Source organism: Hemiscyllium ocellatum, chromosome 47, assembly GCF_020745735.1.
Source record: "Hemiscyllium ocellatum isolate sHemOce1 chromosome 47, sHemOce1.pat.X.cur, whole genome shotgun sequence".
Taxonomy (NCBI): domain Eukaryota; kingdom Metazoa; phylum Chordata; class Chondrichthyes; order Orectolobiformes; family Hemiscylliidae; genus Hemiscyllium; species Hemiscyllium ocellatum.
The window spans coordinates 7183145-7193260 of NC_083447.1; the positions used below are offsets into that span (position 1 = coordinate 7183145).

The 10116-nt window shown below is 44.9% G+C and overlaps 1 protein-coding gene across 2 annotated transcripts in view; it reads right to left on the bottom strand.

Moving 5' to 3' along the window:
- Positions 1-9739, bottom strand: part of ppp1r13l (protein phosphatase 1, regulatory subunit 13 like) — a 52237-nt gene extending 42498 nt beyond the window's left edge. For both annotated transcript variants that reach the window (XM_060856196.1, XM_060856195.1), the window contains exon 1: positions 9662-9739. The gene's annotated coding sequence lies outside the window, so the exon portion shown is untranslated. The remainder of the gene's footprint in view (positions 1-9661) is intronic.
- Between the last annotated feature and the right edge of the window lie 377 nt (positions 9740-10116).

Consider the following 10116-nt stretch of genomic DNA (forward strand, 5'->3'; position numbering starts at 1 on the left):
TTTGTTTTAGACAATGTTACACAACCTCCTTTGTGCTAATCCAAGCTCACATTAACACTCCCTGCAATACATTAGCTACAGGAGGAAACCGCACAGCTGTCAACAAGGTGTCAACTAAAAAGGACTTGGTGCAGATGAAAACATTGTTCAGTCAGGGTGATGAAAGGAACCGAACAGCTGCACAAACTGACTCACTGCAAAACTTTGAACAGGTTAAACCTTATCTTCACATCAAAATGTCATCAGGGTAGGGCATGTCAACACTTGCAGTTTGATCTTGGACAACTCTCAAACCAGTGGCTAGCATTGCTGCCTCACAGCACCAGAGTTCAATTTCACCCTCAGGCAACCGTCTGTGAGGAGTTTACACATTCCCCCAGTGTCTGCGTGGACTTCCTCCTTCAGTCCAAAGATGTGCAGGTTAGGTTGACTGGCCATGCTAATTACCCATAGAGTGCAGAGATGTGCGGGCCAGGTGGGTTAACAATGGCAAGTGTGGAGTTACAGAATAGGGTGGGATGCTCTTCACAAGGGCGGTGCAGACTCGATGGGCCGAATAGCCTCCATCTGCACTGTAGCAATTCTATGATGCTAAAAGAAGCAGGAAAAATAAACATCACTGCAACATATTGAATTGTATCTAGTTAACTTCAGGGCAATCAGCCTGAGTTCTTTCACGTTTTTAATAGAATAAAACAGTTATAGCACAGGAGGCGGCAATTCAGTCTCTAACATTCATGCTGCCCCACCATAGCAGCAACTCATCTGTCCCTCCTCTCTATAGCTCTGCAATTGCTCTTCAGACAATGAGCCAGTCCCCTTTTGAAAACCACAAACAAACCTCATGAGCAGTGCAGCCCAGAGACCCAAAGGCAGGTTAACCGACCAACTATTGCAAATAATCTAGCCGCCTGCCTCATTACCATTTGTTGTACCTTGATGTGACAGAAATTGCTTTGTCGCTTGACTAGAAATGACACACACTTCAAAAGCAATATTTTGCACACACGATCCTCATCTACCCCTCTCCCTCATGTTATAAAGTATACGCAGGTACTGTGCCTTTAAGAAAGTTGAAAAGCTAGCAAGGACTGATTGCAGGCATAGAGAGTGCAGAAGAATTTAAAATATAACATTTGACTGTGAAACCCATAGTGCAGCTGAGTTGCCATGGAACAAAAACAAATTTAAATTATGCCCCAGATACCAAAATCCAATTGAATTTGAATTTTACTGTTTGGGATGACATCAAACCAATGAAATAATCAGATGTTCTGGGGTATAAAATTGGACATTTTGAACAGTTGGTGGAGAACAGCAACAAGTGCCAACAAACCAACTACTAGCCAAATAACTCTCTGAAAGGTACCTGTCTCTAAGAAATTTGGGCAGAACACCAAAGTCGACTCGAGGAACCTACAGAGAAAGATCGACATCCGAATACTATAACTGGGTTTGAAACTGATTTCGCCGCAAATTTAAGAGAGAATTTATTGGACCAGTATTGTAAATTAGGAGGTAAAAGATAGGTTTAAGAGAAAGGAGTTGTAAATAGCTGTTGTGTTAATGCTCTCTGTTGGACTTAAAGAATACAGCTGTCAATTTTCCGTTAAATAATGACCTCTGGGAACATTCTTTGCTGCTTATAATTTAACAGGTTATGGCACAAGGCGAGTGTGTGTGTGTTGGGTTTAAATTAGCAGAGCGGTTTACCCAGTGTCGTAACAATCAGCATAACCTCCCTCGCTGACACCTCCCCAATGTTTTCTCTCCCTCGTAATTATTTCTGCTCCTTCAATGCATCTCTGCTCCTTGCTATAACCTATGGACATACAATTAAGGAGCAGCCCAGTTGGGGCAGCCTGCTCTGCCAATCGAGATGACCATTGTCGATCTGAAAGAGTCATCAATTGCTCATTTAAGACCATAAGACACAGAAGCAGAAATTAGGCCATTCAACCCATCATGTCTGCTTCACCATACAATCATGGCTGATCAGTTTCTCAGCCCCATTCTCCTGCTCTCTCCGTGTAACTCTCAATCCCCTTTACAATCAAGAACCTATCTACCTCAGTCCTAAATATACTCAACGACCTGGCCTCCACAGCCTTCTGTGGCAATGAATTCCATAGATTCATTGAAAATGTCTCTCCTTACCTCTATCCTAAAAGGTACTCCCTTTACTCTAAGGCTGTGCCCTTGGGTCCTAGTCCTAGTATTTCCGACCAATGGAAACATCTTCCCAACATCCACTCTGTCCAGGCCATTCCGTATTCTGTACATTTCAACTAGAACTCTGCCAACCTTCTAAACTCCATCGAGTATAGACCCAGAGTCCTCAAACGTTCTTCATATGTTAAGCTTCTCATTTCTGAGGCCATTCTTGTGAACCTCCTCTGAACATGCTCCAGGGCCAGTACATCCTCCCTGAGATCTGGGGCCCAAACTGCGCACAATACTCCAAATGTGGTCTGACCAGAGTCAGATAGAACCTCAGAGGTACGTCCCTGCTTTTATATTCAAGTCCTCGAAAAGTAAATGCCATCGTTGCATTTGGCTTCCTAACTACTGACTCAACCTGCAAGTTTACCTCGAGACACTCCGGACTAGGACTCCCAAGTCTCTTTGCACTTCAGACTTCCGAATTTTCTCACCATTTAGAAAACAGTCCATTGCCTCTATTCTTGCTACCAAAGTGCATGACTTCATACTTTCCCACGTTGTACTCCATCTGCCACTTCTTTGCCCACTCTCCTAATCTGTCCAAATCCTCCCCACCTCCTCAATGCTACCTGTCCCTTTGACCTATCTTTGTATCATCCGCAAACCTAGCCAGAATGTCCCCAGTTCCTTCATCTGAATCGTTAATGTATAAAGTGAAAGGTTATGGTTCCAACACAGCCTTGCGGAACACCACTTGCCATCCTGAGAAGGGCCCTCTGCTTTCTGCCAGACAGCCAAGCTTCTCTCCATGCTGGCACCCTTGGCCTCTGACACCATGGGCCCTTATCTTACCCAGCAGCCTCCTGTGTGGCACCTTGTCAAAGACTTTCTTGAAGTCCAGGTAGGTAACATCCATTGGTTCTCCTTGGTCTAACCTTCTTGTTACCTCCTCAAAAGAATTCAAGAGGAGGTTGTATCTGGCAAAACTAGATGAAACTATGTTGAGTTTGCCCTATTTACCATATACTTCCAAGTATTCAAAAATCTCATCCTTCACGATGGATTCCAGGATCTGACCCACACCAGAGGTTAGGCTAACTGGTCTGTAATTTTCCATTTTTTTGCCTTACTCCCTTTTAAACAGGGGTGTCACATTAGCAATTTCCAGCCCTCTGGGACCCTCCCTGTTTCTAACAATTCCTAAAGATCACTAAAACCTCCACTATCTCTTTAGCTACCGCCCTTACAACTCTGGGGTGTAGTCCATCTAGTCCAGGTAATGTATCCAGCTTCATGCCATTCAGTTTTTCTTTCACTTTCTCCTTGATGATAGACACTGTATCCACCTCTGCCCCCCGACTCACGAATTTTTGAGAAATTATTCATGTCTTCCACCTTGAAGACCGACACAAAGTAATTATTCAGCTCCTCAGCCATTCCCTTGATCCACCATTCCTCTCTCTCCAACAGGGAACAAAGAAATGGCTGAGGAACTGAATTTCCACCCATTCTCACCTCTCCTAAAATTCCTTTGTCAAGAATCTACTTCCAATTTAGAAATATTCAGTAACCCCACCTTTATAAGATCATAAGGGGCATGGATAGGGTAAAAGATAAGGTCTTTTCCCTGGGATGGGGGAGTCCAGAACTAGAGGGTATAGGTTTATAGTGACAGGGGAGAGATTTAAAAGGGACCTGAGGGGTAACTTTTTCACTCAGAGGGTGGTGAGAGTATGGAATGAGCTGCCAGAGGAAGTGGTGCAGACCGGTACAATTACACCATTTAAAAGGCATCTGGATGGCTTTAGAGGGATATGGGAAAAGTGCCGGCAAATGGGACTAGATTAGTTTAGGCTATCTGGTCATTCAGTGCTGTACATCTCTGCGACCTTACTCTCTGCAGAAGACAGTCTCAAAGACTTGTGACCCTCACAGGGAGAGAAACTCTGTCTTAGATAGAACACCTTTATTTTTCAACCACATTCCAGTCTCTTGCACAAGGGGAAAACATCCTTGCAATCATTTAATCGCCTTAGGATCTTATAAGTGTGAGACAAGATGTGGGGAATATATATATGTGGTAACATTAAGCTCCCATATAATCATTGAGATGTACTGCACAGAATCAGACCCTTCAATCCAACTCATCCGTACTAACAAGACATCCTAAACTAATCTAATCCCATTTGCCAGCACTTGACCCATATTCCTCTCAACCCTTCCTATTCATGTACCCAATATGTTGTCTCACATTTTATAAACGGTAACAGTTTGCACACCAACACACGCGCACGCACACACACTCCCCAAGCAATGGTTTCCTGAAAGAAGTGGCCAGTAGAGTTCCAAGTCAGGACAGCCCGCACCTTGGAGGGAACACATCGACTGCCCTCGACTTTCAGGCTGGTGCTTTACATCTGAAACACTAAACATTCATTGGAGCTGGTGGAGCCATACATCACAGGGTGAGTTGGGAAAGAGGGAGGGATAGTAGGGCAGACAATAAACCCACAGGATCCCTACAGTGGAGGTAGTGACCATTCAGCCCATGGATGGACCAATCTCCAAACAGCACCCCACCCAGGCCCAGCCCCAAACCTTATATCCAATAACTTCACATTTATCAATGGCCAATCCATCCTAACCTGCACATCATTGGACTGTAGGAAGAAACCAGAGCATCCAAAGGGAACCCACACAGACGCGGGGAAAACTCCACATAGACAGTTACCCGAGGCTGGAATCGAACCTGGATCCTGTGTTAGCAGTGTTAACCACAAGCTACCTGTTTACCACTGCCAAGGTTGGAATCTTGCCATATAAGTTTCTTTCTGGGATGCGTTAAAGATCAAAACAAGACAGGGCTAGGCAGAAATGCAGATTTGAGAATTCAATTAGATTAGATTATCTATAGTGTGGAAACAGGCCCTTCGGCCCAACCAGTCCACAATGACCCTCTGAAGAGGAACCCACCCAGACCCATTTCCCTCTGACTAATACACCTAACTCTATGGACAATTTAGCATGGCCAATTCACCTGACCTGCACATCTTGGGACTGTGGGAGGAAACTGGAGCACCCGGAGGAAACCCACGCAGACACACGGAGAATGTGCAAACTCCACACAGTTGCCAGAGGCTGGAATCAAACTTCGGACCCTGGATCAGCCAAGATTCCTTTGAAAGGCAGGACAGGCTTGACAGGCTAAATGGCCTTAATAAAAATTGGCCTTCTTAAAAGTCAGCCACATTGCTGTGTTCTAGAGCCTCATGTAGGCCAGGATGGCAGATTTCCTTCTGCAAAGGACATTAATGAACCAGATTTATTTTTTTAAAAAAAAAACTGATGAGTGTCACGTTCACCGTTAAGATACACATGCATCTAATTTCCTTTGGAAAGTAGGTGATTGAATTGGCCTCTCAGACAGTGCATTCCAGACTCTAAACCCTCTGCATTTAAATGAATATTTTCGCTGTGTCACCCAAGGGTTTCATTTGCTTTAAAACTGTCCCCTCTGGTTCGAGTGTTCTATAGTCTCCCGACTCTGTTCGCCTGGAAGTCTTTCAAGGATTTATTACTGGCCATTGAAAATTCCAGGCTGTCAGTTTGGGTTTTCTCCAGAAGTGGAAATATTAACACCATCCAGCTGTCAGGCTGCCTCTCAGTCTTCCCAGCAATGAGCAAGACCCAGGAACATGAGACCTTTCAGCCCCTGCAGCCTGCTGATCCCTTCAGTAAGATCATGGCTGATCAGGTTGTGATCTTGCCACCACTTTCCTGCTTATCCCTCTTAACTTTCAACTCCCTTGCCAATCAACCTCCACTTACCTTAGCATTGATTATATCCAGCGTTCAATGCTTGTTGGGTCGGACGGCTTTAAAGATTCATGACTCTCTTCTGGGTCTTAAATAAATATCCCTGGTGCTAAAACTAGTGGACGACAGAGTCCTCTGCGTTTTTGTGCAATGTGATGCTATAAGGAACCCGAAATGTTAATTGATTTCTCTCCACAGACATTACCAGACCTGCTGAGCTTCTCCAGCAATCTCTATTTTTGTTTCTGATTTACAGCATCCTCAGTTCTTTTGGTTTTTAATAACTACTTAAATTACTGCACCAATAATTCAGAGCTCCGAGCTGATGCTCTAAGGACATGGATGGAATTTAAGTTCAAGCAGTCCAGAAGGGTCTCAATGATAGTGACCACGACAACAACTGTCGATCGTTGCAAAACCAATCTGGTTCATTAATGTCCTTTAGGGAAGGAAATCTGCCATGATACATTTACAATGGAGGCATCCCAGAGAAGGCTCACTAAGTTAACCCCAAATATGGAAGAAATGTCTGATGAGAAGTTGAGTTTAGAATTTTGAAGCAAGTGAGGGAACCTTATTGAAACACAGAAGGTTATTAGAAGGGTTGACCAGAGGGCATAACATCAGAATTTGGGGCCATCCATTTAAGACAGAGATGTGGAAGAATTGCTTAGAGTCAGAGAGTCACGGAGATGTAAAGCACAGAAACAAACCCTTCGGTCCAACTAGTCCATGCCAACCAGATATCCCAATCCAATCTAGCCCCATCTGCTGTCTTAGAAAGTAATGGATCTGTGGAACTTTACTATAGTGGGCTGCAGAGGCTGTGTCATTAAAGATATTCAATGCTCGGTCATACAGATTTTCAATCAGTAAAGGAGTCCAGGGATATGAGGAAAAGGCAGGAAAGTGGAGTTGAGAATTATCAGATCAGCCATGACCTCATTGAATGGTGAAACAGCTCAATAGCTGAATGACCTATTTCAGCTCCTGTATTTTATGGTCCTTACCTGATCTGGCCTACATGTAATTCCAGACCCAAAGCAGAGTAACAGCCCTGAAGAGCCATTCAGTTCAAAGGCAATAAATAATGGTCTTGCTGAGGTATCCCAACATTCCATGAAAGCAGTACAATGGCTCAGTGGTTAGCACTGCTGCCTCATGGCACCAGGGACCTGGGTTCGATTCCACCCTTGGGTGACTGTGTGGGATTTGCACATTCTGTCCGTGTCTACATGGGTTTCCTCCCACAATACAAATATGTACAGTTAGGGTGGACTGGCTGTGCTAAGTTGTCCCATAGTGTCCAGGGATGCGCAGGCTAGGTGGATTAGCCACAGGATATGCAGGGTTACAGGGATGGAGGGGGATGGGTGGGAGGCTGGATGGGATTCTGTTCGGAGGGTCAGTGCAGACTTGATGCACCAAATGGCCTCTATCAGCACTGTAGGGTTTCTACGATTCCAAGATTCTATGAAAGAAAAAGGAGAAAGTGAGGGCTGCAGATGCTGGAGATTGGAGTCAAAAAGAGTGGTGCTGGAAAAGCACTGCAGGTCAGGCAGCATCCGAGGAGCAAGAAATTGATGTTTCGGGCATAAACTCTTCATCAGGAATGTGAGGTGAGTGGCCAAAGGAGCTGAGAGATAAATGGGAGGAGGGGGTGTGGGGTATCACAGAAGAAGGGGAAATACAAACAAATGCTTTATAAATCAAGATACCTGAACATTTCATCATTGTCAGGATGTCACTTATACACAGCACTGCAATAGATCAGTCATTAACTAGCTGGACTGATTAATCAATCTAAGACAAAACCATCGTAAATGCAATAAATATTTTTGCATTCAGACACACTCCTGCTCTGAAGTGTGAGACCAAATTCAAAACATGAACGGTTTGCCAGGCCTAAGTTTCTCCAGCATTCTGTCTTTGTTACAGAGCATCAGATCAATCTCCAAATGAAAGAATCTAAACTGACAGGAAACCTCAAGATTACCAAATTAACGGATTACACTTGGAGCTTTTTCTTTAAGTGGGATTTGGATCATCTTCATCTACCTATCGCCTTCCAAGATACCCTCCTCCACCCCCCTCCCACTTATCTCCCAGCCCCCTTGGGCACCAATTTCCCCCACATTCCTGATGAAAGGTCTTATGCCCGAAATGTCGACTCTCCGGCTCCTGGGATGCTGTCTGACCTGCTGCGCTTTTCTAGTGCCACACTTTTTTGTCAAAGAAAGAAAGACTAGAAACCCCCTCCCCCCCATCAAGACTTTGTTGAGACCCCTCACAATCTTATAGGTCTCAATAAGATTGCGTCACATTTTTCCAACCCATTCATCCCAGGAATTGACCTGACAGGTCTTCACGTCGCAGGCATGCTCCCTTTTAAATAAGGAGTTAAATCAGGAATTAAAAAGCTGTGAGCAGAAAGTGGGAGTGTGCTGGTCAGCTCTTCCATGTGGACACAAGCTGACCAGGGTAAAGACCTGAAGGGAACAGGGTGGTGATACACAACTGGGGAGATTCCTGATACAAATCTGGTAGGAAGAGTCTAATGATGACCATGAATCCATTGTCAATTGTTGTGGGAAGCCCAATTGGTCCACCAAAGTCCTTTCAGGAACTGCCATCCTTACCTGGTCTGACCTACATGCAATTGCAGACCCACAGCAGTGTGCTTGACTCTTTATTGCCCTCTGGGCAACTACGGACAGGTAACAAATGTGATGGGCTTTTGCCTGAAACGTTGATTTTTCTGCTCCTCAGATGCTGCCTGACCTGCTGCGCTTTTCCAGCACCACTCTAATCTTGACTGGAACAAACATGATGCCTTCATCCCATCAATGAATTAACAAAAAGAAACAAAGATCAAAGTGAGGAATTCAAAATTCGAGTTGGGGAGTAGGCACAAGAGGGAAAAGCTACCGTTGAGGAGCCTGAAACAATCTTGGGTGAAGTTGAACAGAGGTCAGACATGACGAAAAGTATCAAAAATTCTTGATAATTTGGAGCAGGATCCCTACCACACCCTCCACCCCCAACGCGTTGCACTTAAATCCCAGTGCTCAATTTGCTTCTGGTTATGTTCTGCCTCAAACTGAGGCAGAGCTTTTAAGCATGAAACCAGGACAAGTCTCACCATGCTTGATGGAACACAGCTGTGATCTCAGACAATGGCCAATTCTAAATCCCAGAGGCAAAAACAGCTACATTTCTCAACAACGCAGAACTCCCTTGGTTCAAAGACTATTAAAATCCACAATAGTTCAGATAAATCCGGTGTTACAGAATAAGGGGAAAGACAAACAAATGCTTTAAAAAGCAAGATACCTGAACATTGACATCCTGACAATGATGAACTGCAATAGATCATTAACTAGCCGTAACAAAGTGTGTGGGTGAGGCCAATAGCAGCTAAAAAGCTGAAAAGGAGTTTGGGAAGAGCTGGAAATCCAAGACAAAGAGAGACGCTGCAAAAACAAAAATCGGAGAACAAACCAACTTCGAGGATGAGAGATATTCGGGAGGAGGAGGTGGGTACAGTGCAGAAACTAAGAGGGGCTGGTTTTAAACTCAGTACCACTTACAGATTTTCTGTCTCTCTCCCTTAAGCTGCAAACAGAGGTTGGGATGACAGTTTTTGATTTAGAGGAGAGGAAAAATTTGTTTTCTTACTGACCTCCTCTCTTTCCCCCGAGCGAGAAAACTTTTCTCAAACTTTTCGCTGGCGATCCTAACTTCTCTGCACACTCCAGGCGCCCCGCCCCGCGCAGGCGCACGACTGCCCGCAGCAGCTGGTCAACGAGCCAGGTGCTGCCGCCAGGTGGCCGCCCCACCCCGTGCGCAGGCGCAGCGCCGCCACGCCCTCTGGGAGTTGTAGTCTTTCTCCATCTCCTTGAAGGATTCCAAAGCCCAGCCACTTCCATTAACATTTTCTTTGGAGGAACCTAAGCCAGTTGTCAATCCTCCTGCACTGTACAGAGTGCAGGAGAACCAGGTTCAAGTCTCACCTGCTCCAGAAGTGTGTAATAACATCTCTGAGCAGTTGATTAGAAAATATCTATAAGACCATTAGGAATAGTAACAATAGGCCATTCAGCATGCTCCACCATCACCCCCAAGGCTCGCAGCCTC